Raw genomic sequence first — 20,329 nt, forward strand, 5'->3', positions numbered from 1 at the left:
ATAGTAATAGGGCTGGAAAATAGAAGAAAGAAAAATAAAACGGCTTTAAAAAATAAAATCCATAGGTGTAGACATTTGAAGTCAAGAAAGGTAAGCACACATTGTCATTTCATGGAGTTCAACCCAGACACTGTTTGCATTCAGCAGAAGCACTTTTGCTCAGGTGCCTCACCATGTGGTTATCCCTGGAATCCCTGACTGTCTAAATGGCCACCAGACCACAGGACATGGCACATAAACATCCACTGCAAAGAAACATTTGTGGTTTAGACCAGGACTGAAGCCAGGGCAAGTTTTAAACACAACTTAGCTACCTGTATCACAAGTGGGATGTTTACTATGCACTGTGGTATAAATACTCCTTCTCTCCCCATTTTTTTCCCAACACTTCCTCCACCTTTGGAGAAGCCATCATCTCTGAGAGAATTTAACTTCCATGAGCTGGGATGTGGGAGCAAACAGAGAGTGATAAAACCATCACACAGGCAAAACACATCCACCAAAAACTGCAGGCTTTTCTCATATAGATGCCTCACAGCAGCTCCAAGAAAGTGTTAGCATCACTCCAAAGAGATAATCATACCAGTAATCATTTTCAGAGCCATGATTTAGCCATGCTGTGAGTTAATACATTCCCCCAGCCATCACATCATCTTCACCAGAGAAGGGTGGGGTTCAGCCTACCTTGCCTTTTCTCTGCATCACACTAGAAAGACACACATGACCATAGAAGTCAATTTGATTCCTTCTCATCTCACACTGCTGGGAAATGGAACCACTATGAGGAGGGAGAAAACTCCTAAAGATCAAGGGATGAAAAAGTTGAGCTGTATCAATATTTCCCTTCTTCGTGCCTTCTCTTCTAGGTTCTCAGCACAGCTCCTTTAAAGCAGCTTTCCCCTCCCCTCCCAATGCTACAAAAACTCACATATAATCAGATATGTCACTTAGAAACTGCTAATCAAATGCTCAAAAACAGACAAATAGTTTCTAATATTTCTTTTTCAGTATGTATCACATTAAAAAAAAAAAATCAACCATTTTTAGTTGGCCTTCATTTATACTCTTAGATAAATTTTAGATCTTTACTCTGTATTCAGTTTTTCCTCTCTAATCAGATGGTTAGATTCTTTCTTATAGGGTACAAAAGAGCAGGAGACCTTGTGGTGTTTCCCAGTGGAAATTGACATGAAAATTCAAAGCTTTATAGGTTAGGTCAGTTTTAGGATACAGCTACTTCAGATTGCTCTGCTTTGGTTTATACAAATCCTGTTACTTCTTCATCAACCAGACAAATCTTTAGGAAGATTACTGCCCTGCTATGAAATCACCTCCACTGATAAAATCAAACACTTGCATTCCAGGTTGCATTTAAAGCAACAAGGCTGTAAACAGACTCTTCTAATAGAAGTGCAGAAAGCCATTAAAATTAATTTAAGCTACCTAGAATATTTGGATAATTTTAAACTGCTAATGGAATTAAGAGACAGAACCTCACGTGACAATCACTTTTAATAAAACCTCCCAGTCCCTTTCAGGTTTGCTAGACCTCATTTGACATGGCTAACGTGTCAGGTATCCTGAGTTACCCCATTACAGCACTACTTTTAAAAGGATCCCAGAAGACTCGAGGAAGACTTAGCCTGAAGCTCCCTCCTCCAAGCCTCTCATCTCCAGGCACAGCCACAGCCCTACAAACTCCCACATCACCACTGAGCCCAGCAGCCCCCAGCCAGAGCTTCCACACAAACCAGCCCTGCACACACCACACTGCTGACATCCTAAGGTCCCACAGATTCCAAAGAAGTGTTGGATGCAGCCTGCATTGAACTGCAGAGGAGATACACCCCTCTCAGACACCATAAAAGAGATGCATAATATATTAACTTATCTAGTGTACACACACATTCTACTATGGAAACCTTCAGGTTTACAAAATGGTAAGTCAGGATTTAAAGAGTTCTCAAGCTCCTCACACAAAGCACACACTTTCTTGCTTGGTTTCACAGAGTTAGAACTGCAGAATTAGAGGATATTGGCAGGAGGAGGTGACTAAGACCAGGTACTGGAAGAAAGTATCACTGCCTACACAGTGCAACAATTTATGGCTCTAACACAGGTTTAGGCAAAAATTCACTCTGACCACACAACTTGACCTGTAGTCAAACATTGACTTTAGACAAGCCACAGTTGCACACAGGAAGAAAGCTTCAGTCCCCACACACTTGAAAAAAAACAAAACAATTTTTTAAGTACTTGTCCCATGAATGCTTCTCTGGCTGGCTGAATCTTCTCTGAACCACTGCCAAAGTCAGTACAGATACGACATGGCTGAAGGCAAGCATACAAGTTGGTCAGATATTCCAAAAAGAGGAAGAAACTTGCTATTTGTAGACAACCCCATTAGTGTGCCTATGGAATTACTGATCATTCATTACTTCCTTCACCTCAACAGCCCCAAAACCTAACACAGCTATGCAAAGCAACTGAAGCATCATGAGTAGCATTTGTTACCTGAAATTCAGTCAGCAGCTGACAGAGAGTGCCCAAAGTAAAACACAGGGTATGGGGACAACATTTAATACACATTTTGTCACTCTTCAAATGATCTTGCAAAAGAACAAACAAACTGTTTCTAGATGTCCCTGTAACAAAGACTGAGAAAAGATCTCTTCTGCCATCCATCCAAGAGTCCACATAAAATGGAATTGGAATCCAGCCAGAAGGACTGAGCTAGTCAAAACTCAATCATTTTTGTGCCAGAATTATAGAAAAAAACTATTCAGAAATGTTTCTGAAGAGAAACTCCAGTTACCGCTGTGCAATCCTGAACCCAAGAACCTGAAAATCCAAGTCTTCCCAAACTCTGTTGGGTAAAATGAAGAAAATCCAGGACATGCCACCTTGCCCCCAAAATCATTCCACATTTACCACAGACAAGAATAATAACTGACACTACTGAAGAACTTACTTTGGTTTTCTGCAGAGCTGTTGGTTGGGATTTTTGCATGCTGAAGCCGACTAGCTCTAGCATGGCTGAGAAACAGCTCTAAGGCAGCCCCCAAAAGTCACAGGAGTTCATGGGCAGGAGCTGTCACACAGCCATCAAGACCATTTCCTAGCAGACACCAGAGCAGCCACCTCAAATGCCTTTATTTGACTTTAGCTACAGAAACCCCTCTTGATCAGTGCAGAATGGCTGAACCAGTTCACAGGCAGCTCTGGGATTCTGAGACTGGGAACAGATGAGACATTCCAGGAAAAAAAACATTTCAGCTGGTAACTGGTCAGAAACAAATATGTTTTACCACTACGTTTCAGAGCAAGTCAACCAAATCTCTGATGTTTGAACAGCTATCATGCTTGTTATTTTTTACAATATGGATTTATCACTAGTTGCTTCCTCAGTTGCTCTGTTTCATGATGATCATATATTGAGGCATGAGCTACACATTCCTTACATAATCTCCTGCAAGTCTGAAGGTACCTTTATCTTCTTTAAATGTACAAGAGCAATAGAAACATTTTTGTTATGGCTGAGTTGCTCGATAAAAAACCCCACCTAGCACTGACACTTTTTGTATTCATTTTAAGAAAACAACCCAGCACCACAGGTCCATTTTATTAAAATAAGAAGTAAAATTAAAAAGATATTAATAAAGACAACATTGCTTTGATCCACATTCCAGGGCAGCAAAGAGATCAAACACAAGGTTAACCCCCACACACTGCAGAAAACTCCCTTCAACAGGTAAACCTTGCAAATACAGGCAGGCTCTGGATACCCTCTACAAAGCCATGTCTAGTCTTCAGCTTGCTTACTTGTGTAGCTCCATCAGATTTGTTGAAATTCACGAAGAAAAAAAATGTTGATGGGTTGCCAAGCTGGCCCAGTAGTTTGGTGCCATTAAAAAGAGATGGGATCTATTCTTTTCTCTCATTTATCTTCTCTTCCCTGGAAGGGCACGTCACCTCAGCTGCCCTACCACAAGCTTGCAAGAACTGATCCCATTCTTTAGCCCAAAAGAAAACCAACACCAGAAAAAAAATCAAGTACACAGGACAGCTTTCCTACCAGTTAGAGTCAGCCATACACACATGTAGTGAACCACCAAGCTGGCCCAAGGAAAGACACCCAAACACTCCAACAAAACATCATCAGCTTTTGGCAGCAGTCAGCTCCTAGCATGGCACACATCCTTTGAGAAATGAAGATGTGCCTCTCTCCCAGGGGGAGTTTGTTCACCTCTTCAAATTGTAGAGCTTCCAAACACAAAAAATAAAAAGTATTTAAATACTCAAAAAGGCAAAAGTGACCTGCCTCTCTGACAGCTGCACATGCACTGTCTTCCTGAGACTCTAACAGAGCACTGTCAAATTGACCTAAGAGGCAACTTCAGATCACCTAGACATGTCACCTTAGTTCACATGAATTCCAAATGAGATTCCTGGGGAACAAATCTTGCTAAGGAAGAGCTGGACTGTTGGACATGAAGGTCCCAAGAAGTTCTCAGAGATGAATACAAGGAAAACAAAGTCAGGCTGTTACAGCACAGGACTCTTTTACTGGATTTTTCAACATCATCCATTTTCCAAACGCCTGAGAACTTTTCCTGCTCCCGGGAAGAAGAATGGAATCATTTCCAAGTAAATGAAGACAAATTACATGTTCACCAAAATTAGCTAAGGCTTAGACTAGCAAGACATCTTGCAATGCCATTCTCCTACTGAAGGCTGTATCAATACTGTTTTTCAAAGGACACTGGGGAGGAAAATTATCCAACAACTCAACCAGGCTTTACAAGTGTTACCACACACCTGAACTGTATCAGCTGCAACAGCCTTTGCAATGCTCCTCCAACTTCTCATGTGTTAGGAGTGTAATGCACCTTTGCTAGAGAGGAACTCCTCAGAGATTTTTCCTGACCTTTATTAGGATCAGCTCAAGAACAACAACAACAACAACAAAAAAAAAAAAAAAAAAAAAAAAAAAACCAAGCTGAATGTGAAATAAGTCTGAGTACACATTAGAGATGTCAGCAACTCGAACAGCATTTGCTCTCCACTCCTACAGCTCATCTCACTCTCGCTGCTCAGTTCTCTTGAAGCCCTTGGAAAATAAACACAATGCCTCTTTGAAAACTTTCCAACTGCTAAATGTGATGACTACATGTAATCTTATAACAGCCTACCAGTAAAGAATATCAAAAGAATCAGTTCATGAACACCACACATAGACTGTGACATTACAGTCTATTCAATTCTAGAGCATCATAAAGGGCCATTTTGTTTGCTTTCCCCTCACAGGGCTGTCCTGGTTCCAGCTGGGGTAGAATTATTTTCTTCCTAGAAGCTGGTACAAAGCTGTGTTTCAGATATAGGATGAGAATAATACTGATAACACACTGATGTTGCAGCCATTGTTGAGTAGTGCTCACACCAAGTCAACAGCTCTTCAGTTTCTCACCCCACCTTCCAAGTGAGGAAGCATGGGGTGAACAACAGGCTGGGAAGGGATACCTGGCAGGATAACTGACCAAAGGAATATTCCATACTACATGGCATCATTCTGAACATAAAAACTGGGGAGAGGCAGTGGCCTGCTGCTTGGAGACTGGGTGGGCATCAATCAGCAGGTGGTGAGCAATTACACTCTCATGTATTAGATATGAGATATATACTCATATATAATATGAGTACTCTTGCATATTCTTTTTCAGTTCTCCTACATTGTGTCTTTATCTCAATCCAGGAGTTTTTCCTTCTTTCTAATTCTCTTTCCCATGCCACTAATGTGGGGGAAAGTGATATTTAGCTGCCTGACAGGTTAAACCACAAAGGCCTTCATTACAATCATCATTTAAAAACTAAAGCTAGGTGCCCAACAGCCAGAGAGGGGGAAAAAGCAAACCAAAAAACAACAATAAACCAACTAACAGAGGAGGGGGGGAAAAACCTCCACCACAAAACTCACCCACTTTTGGCTTCAACTTTTTGACTTTGGAATTTCTGGAATGATTAACAAAATAATACAACAGAGCAAAACAAAAGATGGCAATGTTACAGCTGGTGAGCTTTTTCATACAGTATTAAAAATGCATGCATTGTGCATCTAGATGATGGAAAATCTGCCTCTAGCACAAAATGCAGAGGCAAGAAGTACTTTGTCCTCACCACTGTGCTGCACACATATGCTTCTCTTAGAAATTGCTTACTACATCTCTTGCTGTGACCACGTACAGTAACTGGAAGATCACAGTTCAAGATGGACAGGATAAACAAAAGCAACCTGACCCACCAAGAAAGCATCTGCCAGCACTTGAGGCATTGTTCTGCACAATATCAAGGCTTGAATTCTGACATAATCCCCTGACATCTCGGGTGATGTCAGCACAAGCAGTTATTAGAATGAAGAATGATCCCCCACAAGACATTAATTCAGAAATAATCAATGGTCTTGCAATACATGTTTCTCCCTTAACATTCTCCTAAATGGACTTTAATACATTTGAGCCAGAAGGGAAAGCAAGCCTTTTAAGAAAGCTTGTGATATTTTTGTCTTGTGCCAAAGCCTTCTGAATTTTTAGCTTTTCCAACTCCTTGAAGTTTAATTCCACACTTGTGCTTTGATATAATAAAAGCTCCTCGTTCCTTTCCAAGGATGCTCAGAGCTTTAACAGTACACTAAGCAAGACCAACCTACAGATTTTACCTTCCCCCAGTCCTTCTCACCCCCTCTCTCAATTCCCATTTAAGGAGAGAGAACGTTCTCCTATCTGAATCCATACCTAGTAGTTTGGCAGAGATGAACATCACAGAAAAGAAGGAAAGGAGAAAGAACCGAGGAGAAAAAAAATCACCTCCCCATTTTTATCTCAGCCTTGAAAACCTCTGCTCCAATCCTTTCTAATATACAACTATCTTGCCCTACCATCCTCCAACAAAGTCAGTATCTGGAAAAATTTTTCCAGCAGTTTTTTCTCTAGTAAAGGACTCAAATCCTTGCCGCCAGTTAGTTTTGACATCTACAAATATATTAAGCATACACAGACAGAGAGCCCAGCTGCAACTCCCTGACCAAAAATATGTTCAAGTGTCAGAATCACAGAACCACAGATTGTTCACCAACATCAGCAGTGAAAGATCTGGGCGATATTTAATGGATTCCCTTTCTCACAGTTTCAAAATTTAAATTAATACCTGAAAACAACCTAGAAATAAAGTTAAGCAAAGTAAAAAAGTAACTTCTGAAAACTTAGTCTATGCTACAAACCAATAACATGAGTTAAGACAGAGCTGCAGCCACTAAATCAAGTCATCAAAAGGGAGAATTTAGATGCTGGGACTGAAAAGTCTCTAAGTGCTCATCAAGTGCTAATCTCCACCATGAAAAGAGTCTACAGACTCACAGATTCTCCCTGCTTATTGATTTTCTCACCAGGGATGCATAATGGAAGAATGATACTGGTCTCATGGAGCATTATCCACCCTTACTTAGCTGCCTTCAGCAACCGCAGGCTCAGCTTGGATGCAGACACTCAGTTTCTCAGATTTCTCTGCTGACACAAATTCTGCAGCAGGAGCGTGAAGGGAGCACAGGGACCACGCTCTGATGTTTACTGTGTGAACAAATGTAGAAATCCCCACTGCTGCTCAGCAGGAGAGCTCCTTCCCACTGGGCTATAGGTTTATTCCAACAGGATGGTATGGCATTTCCTCTATGGTCTGTCTGCCAGGAAAGTAATTTCCTATTTTTGTCCTGTTATGAGCTAGTAGAAGCTGGCATTGATGGAGGCTAGGAAGAATGAGAGGTTGGTTTGCTAGTGGTTTAACCAAACATGTGTTTACAATTACCCCATTCATCCCTGTCTGTTCAAAACTGTCTTTTTTGGAACGTCCCCATGGTCCTTGGATTTGGTCTCCAAAAAAACTGAAATAGACTCACTAAGAAATATTGTTTAAATATTACAGCTAGAGCAACAAAACTGTCCAGTGGTTAATACTGCAACCATTAATGCAATTGTTGAGCACTACGACCAACATAGCTGCTCAACTTGTTGCTGTTGGCCTAAGGATGACAGCTAAACAGGAGGAGATAAGATAATGGGAAAAGCTCTTGGAGTCTTCCCCTGGAGTCCAACAAAAGAATATAACAGAAACAGGGCACCATGCTTCTCAAATATTCTACAGCATCTGCCCACAAGAAGAGAATGCAGAGATGGCTGTGGTGTTCCCAGTAAGTTTGTCCAGGGCACTCATCACCTCTGCATCCAAGGACTGGAACTATCACCACCATCCCAAGGCTCTTTTCAGAAATACACAGCACAATATAATCAAGACTTTCAACCCACTCACCCTCTCCCCAGTTGTCACTTCAGGGAAGAACAAACAGAGTCTGTTCCATCATCATGCAGTAAAGGAGGATCAGCAGTGAGACTCCCTTCTCCAAGAGAGGTCAAACAATTCTAGCAAATATGCCTCATCCCATCATAGCTGAAACAGCATAATCTCCAAGACAGCAGTCTTGAAAGCTGCAGAGTTCCAAAAGAGACTCTTCACCTTTCTTGGTTCCAATGAGGTAGACTTTCATAACATGTGCCTAGATCTAGTTTGGCAATCTACAAGTCTCATATAACCTGTAATTTCACTGAATATCATATGTCAGAGAACTACACATTTTCCTCTACCATTTCACTCACTCCAAAGTTATAATTTGATACCCAGGGATATAATGACTTACCAAAGGTTTCTGAAAGGATTCAGGAAGAAGGAGGTCCCTCACACTAATTTACAGCAGTAGTTACATTTTGTACTATCCATTACACAGAAGAAGGTATCCTACTCTGCTAAAAAGATCATCCACTTTAAAATAACTGATCTTCATGACAGCTTTTGCTGTAGCCATTCAGGAGAAATAATCTGCATTCCCCATGGGTTAACTAATTGGGATGCAATTAGCAGGTTTCATTAAAAGCTCTCTTGACTTGTAAATGAGCACCAGTATTGGGCTTTGAGAACCCATCTTATTCATCCTGACTATATTTGTGTCCAATCCACACCTGAGTCTCTGGTCAGTGCCACTACAGGTGGCACTTTTTACTTGCCTGTAAAAAAAAAAAAAACCCAAGGAGCAGCCATAAAGCCTCTGCCATCTTCTAACAGAAAGTGACTCACCCAGTGCTCATAATCTCCTATTTCTGTGAGTGACTCCTCACCATTAAACACAATTCCCTGGTCTTTTCTGTACTGAGAACTGTTCACAAGGGCACTACTCTAAAGCAGAGGATGAACTTGCAAAGCCTTCAGTCCTGAGAGCCATGTCCATATGCTCTATATGAACTAATCCATCTATGATTTATGAAAGATCCTAAGAAGGCAAAGTGGGAAGGAAGTTTTCAGTCAATGGATGCACATTAGTGTGAATGAGAATTTTTTTATTAAAGAGTTTCAGGATACCTTGGCACTGATACTCAGTGCTCCTGTGTACATTTGAAGTCCAAAAGGTGGCAGAAACCATAAACACTACCATTTGCAGACAAATGGACCCATATGAAAAACATGGTGTCTATCTCTCTACACACATACCTGCTGACAAGTTGGTATCCAGGGGAATAAAGCATACAAGTAAAGGGAATGTTGAATATATCCAAGCAAATCTTATAAAGTCAGGCTATTCTAGTTGTTTCATCACTGAAGACATTAAGAGACTGCTTGTAGACAGGATGCCTCGTACCCATCAACAGTTTTCTTTAATGATGCTCTCACAGTGGAATCTGGCTCTCTAGGATAGGACTCTCCCCATTCCCAGTGTAACAGAGGAGCCATATTGAGCTAAAGGGAAAACTGCTGTCCAATTCAACAGATGGCATGAGAATAGGAAAGACCTGGCACAGTTCAGAAGAGCACAGTTCAACATGTACAAAGAAAGAGAAGTCAGTGAGGTGGCATCCGTTTACCTCATAATATTATGGTTCAAAACAACGACTGGTTGGGAGAAAAAGTAATGGGAATCAAGATTTATTTTGCCACATCCAAGTTTAGATTGCAACATCCTCTCCTGACCAGCAGGCAGTGTAAAGATAGCAAACCTGTAAATAAAGCTCAATGCTAATAAAGGGATTCCTTGGCAGCCTCATTCTTTGCAATTCCTAAAAAAGGACTGTGGGGTTTCAACTTTTTGGTAAAGGATCTCCATTCCTAGATTTCCCTGGGTGAAGAGTTGCAACTGGTATATTTTGGACAAGGCCAGGAGCAGGTCCAGTTTCCAAAAAAAACAATCCTAACTTCTTAGCCTGCTTTCCTACAGAAGGAGGCTTATGCAATCACACTGCAGCCAAGCCAGTTGGCAAGCTGCATGCAAGCCTGACAGAGGCAGAGGTCTCAGGAGTTATCTTCCTTGTTTATGAAAACACTGGGCCAGGTGGGCATACTTAAGAAACACTACACTGTGAACTGGCAGCAATACTCTCATAGCTGAGATAAATCCAAAGAAAAGCAGGCTTCCTTCGTCTTAGTTTGGACAGAAATGCTGGCACAAAGTGAAGAGTAGCTTTTCCCCTGACCCCATTAATAAAGTTCACTCAGAGGTTTAGAATAAAAAGGCCAGCAGAAAATAGTAACGGGTTTCAGCACAGTGTTTGCTGCAAACAGTGAAATTTTTAATTGAGCAAATACTTAATGCATCCTAAAAATGCATACCACTGGACATCAAAAGGCACTCCTCCACCTATTTCCCCACTCCACACTTCAGTGGTCTGAAGAAGCACCTGAGTGCACTTCACACACAAACATAGCTCTGTCCCAGGATTTATACCTAGAAATCTGGCCTCATTTAGCACCATCACCTCCAGAACCATGTGCAGGGAGGAACAGCAAAAGGGAGCAAGAGCAGGGTCCCACCCAGAGTGACACCACCCAGGAGCCCCTCAGTTTGCCTGCTGCCACTGCTGCATGTGCCCAGGGAAGCTGACGGTGACTCACAGTCTAGAGGGACATCTGCTCCTTTGGGGCTGTCAGAAAACAAATTCCCAGCACAACACTCTGGTGCTGCTGGCAGAAGAAGTGCATGACCCAGCTACGCTTCTCCTCTGCCAGCTGGGAACTCCCTGCCTTGGAAGGATACCTTTGCCAGAAAGATCCAGATACTTTTTGCCCATTTACATCCCAAGCACAGATGAGAACATGACCAAAGATTTCTAAAAAGCCTCTGTAATGATTCTTGTAGAGTCATTTAAGCACTCGCAAGACAGAGGGCTGCAAACACTTGTTTTATTCACAGAGTGCACACTATACACCTCAGCAAAACTGAGATGCAGAGATCCATTTTAGGCTTTAAGGCACAGCTTTTGGACTACACATTAAATACAGGAATACGCTACTGAAATGCAGGTGTGGCTGCACGTGAGGATAAAAGCCAACTCACACAGTGCTAAGAGAGGGGACAGTTTGATTAACAAAACCAAGCAAAGCCATGGAAGTACCACAAGATCTTTAATATGTAGCCAGGGCAAACAAGACCTACTTGAAGAACAAATAACATCCAAGTGAAGAAAATAAATCAGACTGTAACGTGGTAAAATGATCACTGGAGGCAAGCGTCAGGGTCTGCTGCTCTGTCAGTTTACTGCTTGCAGTAAGGCTACCAACAGCACTCTGCAGGCTCTGCTGCTTGCTCTACACTGGGCTGAATTTTAAAAAGAGTCCGGGGATAGAGAAAGAAAACCCAAGCAGCTCAGATATTAACGTATACCTGTACAAAAGTAGCCAGAGGAATACAGATCTGGAATAGCTCTCCTTCTCATGCTGCTCTGAGAGGTTAAGCCCTGGAGGAAGACTAACAGCATGGGAAGAGCATCCTGCTTACCTCCCGCACCCTGCCTCAGCCCCAAAACAATCACGAAGCACAGCCAGAGGTCTCACTCAGTTTCATGTATATTTCCCCTTTTCCAAGCAGGTTTTCTAATCTCCATGTGTTTGTGGTGGTTTTTTTTTAACCTGTCCTCATAACTCACTCCTTTTAATCCTAGGATTAGCCTTGTTACCCTTCTCTGTACCTTTTCTAGAGCTGTAAGTACAAGTACTAGCCTCAGAAAGCAGGAATAGATGGAGCTGGAGTGTTAATGCATCCTTGCTACACATCCCACGACATCTCCATTAAAACACACAGGCATCTTTACGAGGCAAAACAATTTCAGCTGCCCCTTCCTTAGAAGAGTAACTGAAGGTGGCAAATGCCCACATCCCCTCTATCCTGTCCCAACCCCAAATTCATTCTGCCTTGGTGAAGAGAAAGACAAACCACATTCTTTGGGTCTGTTTAGAAAGCCTGATCAATGCTGCTCTGACATACCAGCAACACATGTTCCCACTTCAACAAATGGGAGTATTTCAGGCAGACCACCACTTCAGATGGAGTGGGGCTCCTGGCTGCTGAATCAGCACTTTCCATCCTGCTGGCAATACAGAGTTATGCGACGCTTCAAAGGAAAGCGGGGAAACGGGGGAAAGGGGTGGGAGGGGGCGCTGGCACTTAACAGAAGCGGGCAAGAGGATTGTGCAGGAGTTCATCTGCCAAACCAATTAACTGCAAACTGTTCTTACAAAGATGCCACAGTTCCAGCCCCGGCTCGCGGTGCCACAGTTATACAATGAGAGCCATGCGTGCGCGCCTCTCCCGCGGGGAGCCGGGGCAGGAGCAGCTCCGCACTGCCCCCTCCCAGGGAGGGAGGGTCTCCGGGCCGGCCAGGGGCTGCGGCACGGCCGGGACGGCTCTCCCGCGGGCACACGCCGCGCATCCCCCGCCGCCGAGGAGCGGGAAGGTGGCAGCTCCCCGGGGTGGCATTGCTGCGAGCTGCCCATCCGCCAGCCCTGCCGCGAAGCCCGGGCGGAGCGGGGGAACACCGGCAGTTCCGGCGGCAGCGGCACCGCCAGCAGTTGGCGGGGCAGCTCCTCGCTCCGCTCCAGGAAAGCTCCGGCTCCCGGCACCGCCGGGGCGAGGCGCGCGAACAAAACGCGGCAAGGGAGCCCCGAGACGGGGAAAAGGGCCGAGCCCCCGAGCCCCGCGGCCGCCGGCCCAGCCCCGTCCGACCCCGGGGGCTCCGCGCCGGGCGGGGGGCGCTCCCCGCGGGCACTGGGGGGGGCTCGCCGGCGGCCCCAGGAAAAGGAAGTTTGCTCTCCTCCTCCTCCTCCCACCGGCCTCCGCTACCGAGGAGCCGGCGAGTCCTCACCCACCCCGGCCCGGCCTCACCCCGCCGCGGCTCCCCGGGGCAGCAGCGGCCGCCGCCCCCCTGCGCCCCGCGCCCCCCGGCCCCTTACCTGCAGGGCGGGCAGCGGCCGGCACCGGCACCGGCCCCGCGGGCGCCGCGCACCCGCCAAGTTCGCGGGAAGGGTCGTGCGCGGCGGCGGCGGGGACGGAGCGCGGGAGGGGAGGGGGATCCTCCGGGCGGCGGGGCGGGGGAGAGCGAGCTCCCGGAGCCACGCGCCTCAAAACCAACAGTAACAAAAGAAAAAAATAAAAACTGGGGGGGAAAAAAATCGAATTAAAAATCAAACATTTTTTTTTTCAAAAAAAGCAATTAAACAAGTAAAAAAAAAAATTAAAGACGGAAGGAAAAAAGGCAAAACACACCCAAAGCGAATGGGGACGTTCGCGCCTCCGCAAGGCGTCCCCGGGCTGCGGGAGGGATCTGCGGAGCAAACTTCTGCCTGCCTGTCCGCGCTGCCGGCTCCGCTGCTAACGGCGCCCGCCGCCGCCGCGCTCTCCCCTCGCGCCCAGCTGACTCCCGGCGCTCCGCCCCGCTCCCGCCCCGCTCCCGCCCCCGCCGCACGCAGCCGCAGCCCCGCCGGGGGCAGGGGGCGGCCGGGAGCCCCGGCGGCCGCGGGCGCGGTGCCGGCGGCGCTGCCCGCCCTGCCGCGTCCCGGGGCGAGCGCGTCGCGGGACTGTGCCGGGGCTCCTGCCCGCTAACAAAAGCTCGCCCGCAGGTAGCACCGGCGCGTGCTTTTCTTGGGAAGGGCTGTTTTGTCTTTAAAATAAAACCAGCCGAACATCTGCATTCGCGAGGCATTTGTGCTTGGACTTTTTCTTTAAGCTCATCGGTCCCGCTCTCACATTTTTCCCCGCGAAATTGCAAGCGCCCCAGCTCCCCTTGCAGGCTCCCGGTGTGTGCCAGCTGCACGGTGGGCTCTTCGGAGCTCCGCCGTGCTGCAGAGCGCCCTGCTCTCCCGGGATCCTCAGTGCCGCTCCCACAGACTGCTGCTGCGAACTTCTGGGCACCGGGATCTTTGCATTCTCACCGCGGTAGTTCCGAGCCATCCGATTTGCAAGTAGCTTGCAAATAACTCGGACTGTGGAAAAGCTCTTTTAAGGGAAGCAAAGCTGCGCGCTTCCCTAAGAGCTACTGTTTTAAAAGGTATTGACATCCAACGAGAGCCGTCACACTCTAAGAGGAATATTTACTTCACTAGACGCAAAAACACCTCTCATAAGAAAGTGGTCAGTCCTATAAATGCAAAATGAGCCCTAGCAGAAGTGGGAGAAATCTCTGGGCTTTTCCTCCTAGACAGATGCATGTACACTAATGGGAGTATTGTGGCTGAGCGCCCGAGCTGAATATATTTTGAAATGTAACATGATATCTTCTTTGCTCTTGTTCTTTCTTCCTCCGTGGCTCTTCTTTACTGTATTTAAAGGAATGCTTTTCTTATCAGTCCGCCTCTCCGTTCCCCGTGTTTCCAGCCGCGCTCTGGTCTTGCTCTGTTCTCACCACTCCCTCTCCCTGTCCAAGTCCTCAGCTAATCTCTCCAATTTCCTTGAGTGTGTCACCTCAGCCTCTTGGACACACGTGCCACTCTGCTGCCTGCTCGCTGCTCTTGCCACCAGCCTCCCGGCCTCTCCTCGGCACTGAGCTTCCCTCAGCCGTCTCCACTTGATGCAGTGCTGAGCGCTGCTCTTCTGTCTGTCAGCACCCCTGCTGCCCGTCCTGCCCTGCCCTGTCCTGTCCCGTCCTGTCCTGTCCTGACCCACTCCATTGGGAGCTTGTTCTGTGGGCCATCGCTTCCCAGCCCCGTTCAGCCCTCCCTTCCCACCGCCGGGCTGGTCCATCCTGCCTTCCTGCGAGCCACTCTTCACCCTGATCTCGCGTTTTGTGGTCCAGCCTCAGAGCGCCGGTGCCTCACCAAAGCAGAAGCTGTCTCCTGTCCAGCTCACTATTTAGTGAAAAGGTGGATGCAGGTGGTATAGGATTCTGCCTAAGATTACTCCAGAGGTAAGGAGGCCCCTACTCACAGTAGGCTGGCATCACAGTCTCATGTGCTTGTATAAGAAACTTTCTGCACATGTAGATCCAGCCCAGATGGGAACTCCACAGATCACCTCGTCCAACTTTTTATAGGAAAGGGATGAGATTGTCACCCTGTCCAATTGCATCTTGAAAGCCTCCAGTTGTGGGAACTTCACCCCATCCCTGGGGATGGTTTTCCTGTGGATGATTGTCCCAATTGTAAAAAATGTCTTTTTTCTCCGTGAATCAAAATCAAGGAGAAACCTCTCGTGCAGCTTGTACCTGTTGCCGCTTGTCTGCTCCCTGTGCCTCCCTGCGAAGAGAAATTCTCCATCTTTTTTGCAGCTGTGCATGCCCCTGTATGGCTTGACTGGGGTTTGTGCAATAGGTGTCCAGTTCTTGCCGCTTTCGCAGAACCCGCTGCTGTGGGCACGGCCAAGGACTTCAACACATGCCTCTCCTACACACTGTTTTAATGCTATTTGCCCCCGGCACATTCCTTAGCTGTGCAATGCAACAGTTATACTTTGTCATCTGTAGTATTTCCACCCTAGAATATCAATTTACAGCCCTGCGTTACAGCGTGTCCTCAAAAAGCGAGAAGTGAAAGGAGAGAAGTTATATAACTGGTCTGGTGCTGCAAAGCCAGCCAGCCACCAGCAGGATTGCGTTGCAGGGATTCCCGCCTTCTAAAACATCCCCTTCTTCCCCAAAAGTCCTGCTACCTCGACCTCTAAGGCAATTTACACGCTTCATCTCGAAACCAGACCACCTTTTTGACCATGCTGTTCTGCTTCTGACACTGAAGGGAAACTGGAGGCATAAAGCTCAGGTATTTTTGAAGCATCATGCAGGCAGCCACCTGGCTGCCTTCCAGTATGCTCTTGCTTTGAGTGTGCTCACTGTTTCTCATATATAAGACTGCTGATCCATCAGTTAATCATATTAAGTACCTAAAATTAACTTTTAAATTATTAATGCATGAGAACATATCCGTTTGCCATGTACATTATTTTAAAGGATTACAGTGTGTACACTGAGTGCCATTAACATTACATTTTGAAGACAGTAAATTGACTTGTATGGAAATCAGAAGAGTTGATGGATTTCTGTAAAGATGCCTTTGACAATGGTAAAATGTTCAACTGAATTATTATTAAGCATGTTTCTGTACAATTTCTTTCTAATACATACAAAAATAAGTGACTGCTCAAGCCTTATTAGTATAATATTTTTCATTTTGTGGTGGGTTAAAAAAAATAGATACGCATGAATATTAAAAATACCAATCTGACAAATAAAAACACTAGGAAAGATATGGTTAGTTTCCTAGACTACAGCTGTATCGTTCAAGACAAAACTGTACTGTCATAAGATTGTTTATCCAAAATACCACCACTAAAATGGTTAAGTGGAGAAGTAGCAATGCATCTTTTCAGTAGCAGTGAAGGACATGCTTATCTTTTCTCTTAGATAAAAAATCTCTGGCAACACTCTACACAATGCTGTATCATGAAAATAACAGCCTAAAATGCTGATATTTTCTCTTAAAAGAAAAGATGATCATTTTCTGCAAGAAAAAGCACACAAGAAATAATGTTGGCAATAATGTACTCTGACTATGTAAACATTATTCCTGCTCAAGGACAGTCTGAAAAGTAAAGGCAATCAGCCTTGGCAAAAGCCTTGATGCCTTTAGGACTTTGTGCCCAGGAGAAGTTTGATCCAGCTCCCTGTTTTCTTCTGCTTTCGCAGTGGTTGAGGTGTAGGTTAGAGAAGACAGATTCCTCTGAGCCATGAGGGAAGAAGAAGATGGAAGAACTAACGAGAATCCCTGGCTGTGCTTGAGGGAATCCAGGCCACTGGGGAGAAGAGGACAGGGTGTGCAGTCCCCTCCTAGCTGGAGAGGGTCTTGCTGCCCTGCAGCTTCCAAGCTCAGAGTGTGTAATACAATTGTGCTTGGGATTTCACTTTATTCTCCAATGTACTTCCTCAAGATATCCAGAAAGCCCAGAAAAAGCTCTTTTTACCATTTATACTCCTCAGGAAACTTGCATTAATGCAAATTTTCTCATGTGTTTTGGGTTCAAAACCAGGTCCAAAATATAAGCAGAATATAGGCATTCTCTGTTCATTTAGCAATACATTTAAGACTCAATACCTGATAATAAATGGCTGTTGGAGTTCAAGTACTGTGGATTTGGTTTGCTTTCTGCAAAGACTTGAACTCTGCAGGGTGACTTTTCATTTTGGAACTCAGCCAAAGGACACTACGCTCTGCAATTCAGTTAGTTACAAGAGAGAAAAAGGTCATTTTCATCTTTTATTAAATAGACTAATGAAAACTGTCTAGTAGATATGAAGTTTTCTTTAGCAACATTATTATATTTCATATATACCAAGAACAGGCATAATTTTCTTTTCTATTACATTGATTTAGGAAATGAAAATCCAATAGCAGAAGATCTGAAGAGGAGAGATCAGAATCTGGCCACTGCTTTCCGTCTCAAAGGAACTTTCATGAAAGCATTATATAAAAGTCGGCATTAAGCATGATCTTTAACCAGTAGAATGCACTGATAAAAGAATCCATCTATCTAAAAAGGGTCAACTTGGTCATTATTGCCTGGTAGGTATATAGGCAAAAGTGCTGACCAACCTTTGAAATGTTAATAAGTTTCTTTTGTCATGGACAAAGCTTTTCACCTTAAATAGACAGGAAGTCTTCTAACACAGTAGAATTTTAATAAAGCTTGATCTGGAACAAAACCAACTCAAAATCATTTCTGTTGCTTTTACTATAAATGAAGCAAATGCTTGCAATATTTTTTGCAGTCCAGAAAAACATAAGCCTTTTTAGCATCAAGATGGAAGCAGGGGGTACACTCTCCTTCCTTTCTGTCTACATCCTTCTTTTCTATTGTATTTATTTTATCACTCCATGTATGGTGGAATTTGTAAGCTGAAAGGGGAAATGAAAGCACCAAGAAAAAAGCCTGAAAACTTCATAAAAAATCTCACTAAATATAGCTGTATGTGGCAAAGGATACAAATTAAATTTCACTATCCACCAAAAGACTGAAAAGACTGAGATTTTCAAAATTCTATATGATTTCCACAAACTATTTGCTCCGTTCTGCTTTTTGACTGATTCAGCAAGAACTTCATCAAATGCATTAGTTTTAGAAGTTTAGACTCCTGCCCAGTCATTATCAAGAGGATTTCTTAATATCAATTGAGTACAGGAAAGACCTTCTCTGTATTCTGCATCTACAGACTAGTGGCAGAAAAAGAAAAGCTATGGCGTGACCATAACTGAATAAACGCACTGTGTTCATAGACCACACTGTGTAGATCTACTCTTTGTTGCTAGGTAAGTTATATCTCTATTTACAGCTTTTTCAAAAGGCTGAATAGTCAGGGACATTTTGTAATTTGAGATGGAGTCCTAAGCTCTAGTGAGAGAGGTGTGCTCTTCCTGGACTGTACAAAATAGAGCAGTTACACAAGGTGCTGTAGAGGAGAGGGGAATTTTAAGCGATACTGATCATTCAAACAGAAAGTACATTAAAAAGACGAATACATTCAGCCCACCCTTCTACAAAAACACATCTGTTCCCACTGCTAGCTCCACAATTAACACATAGACTGATCCAACACTAAGAATTATAAATTGCTGTATTCTCTCAGTTCCAATGAAGTGATGAAGAAAATGGCCACTTTTGGACATCAAAGGTGTTAAGTGAAATGACACTTTAAAAGTGTTTACTTTCCCCAAATTAAAGTCAGCTGCTTTCCTGATGCATAGTAAGTTTTCAACTAGGGTGCCAAATAAAACTAGAAGAAAAATTCAAAATTATACGGCAATAGGAGGAGATTCAGTTCAAATTATACTCTGTATTCTCATTTTTGACATGAGAAATCAGGATTTATTCAAAATGTAGTGCTCATTCACAGCTTTGCCAGAGATAAGGTGAGAAAACAACAAAAATTTTGACTCAGAATGAAATCCAGCCACACTGCAGTCAGTGGCAAAACTCTTAGGGAGCTTAGTGTGACTGATTTTGTCTCAAGTATTTTCTTGGTTCCTGAGGGAGGGGCAATTAAAATAATAATAAAGACAAAGAAAATTTTCAATGCCATAATTTGCCTGCAGGCTGTAGCTTTCAGAGCATATTTTCACAACAGCTGAAGCAGGATCATCAGGCTAGTGCCATCTGAAAACCAGAAACATTTAAATGGTGTAAACAAAAATAGATTACATAGAAGTAGGTTTTACCAAGCGGAGAGAAGAGGCACAGCAGTCCAGCTGTACTGGACCCAAACCAGATCTTCCCTCAGTCTGAGCTGTGTGCAGACCCCAGCACCCTCTGAGTTAAAATGCACCTTCGTACAACACAGCCTTGCAAGGAGCCAGGGTGTTTTTATTGCCTTGCAGAGTATGGATGCAGAGCTGAGGTGTGTTTCAGGTTGGTTTTCCCCACATGCTATAGGCAGCACCGCTCTCCATAGCAGCCAAGTCATGTCTAAAGACATTCTCCAGAGCAGGTAATGTGGAGTTTTGAGCACACTCCCATCCTGTGACTTTAAATAAACAAAATGCTCATCTCTAAGAGTCAATTCAAGTCTGAACTGGACTTTTTGCATTTAAACTGCCATTTGCAAAGGAAATCATATTTTGCTTTCCCGGTGCAAGAATTACCCAAAAAACTGCCGAACCAAAACCAATGTACACTGCATTGTCATCTAAATTAATCCCTTGTCATACAGTTATGACATACAGGAAAAGATTCCTTTGCTCCATCCATAGCAACCAGTGGGCTGGCTACTTAAACAGAGCATTGAGAACTTGTGTTAAACTAGAAATTGTGTCTACAGTGATTTAAAAGTATATTTTCTATGTCTTGTCTGTTTATTCAACTATACTAAAGGAGTACAAAGTCATTATCTGGTTCAAATTATTTCCTTCTATTTGGCAAAATAGTCATCCAAGGAGACTGACGGGGCTTGCACTTTGTACTGTCTGGCCAGAAGTAGGCTTTTAGTCTATC

General features: G+C 44.2%; 1 protein-coding gene across 4 annotated transcripts in view; it reads right to left on the minus strand.

Annotated features, from left to right (window-relative positions):
* Positions 1-13,796, minus strand: part of GRB10 (growth factor receptor bound protein 10) — a 140,512-nt gene extending 126,716 nt beyond the window's left edge. For 2 of the 4 annotated variants that reach the window (XM_079300380.1, XM_079300378.1), the window contains exon 1: positions 13,628-13,796. The gene's annotated coding sequence lies outside the window, so the exon portion shown is untranslated. Of the gene's footprint in view, positions 1-13,314; positions 13,518-13,627 lie in introns of all 4 variants that reach the window. The other 2 variants (XM_079300379.1, XM_079300381.1) reach the window with 2 other exon arrangements.
* Positions 13,797-20,329: the final 6,533 nt, after the last annotated feature.

Source organism: Erithacus rubecula (genome assembly GCF_903797595.1).
Source record: "Erithacus rubecula genome assembly, chromosome: 3".
In the NCBI taxonomy this organism is placed as follows: domain Eukaryota; kingdom Metazoa; phylum Chordata; class Aves; order Passeriformes; family Muscicapidae; genus Erithacus; species Erithacus rubecula.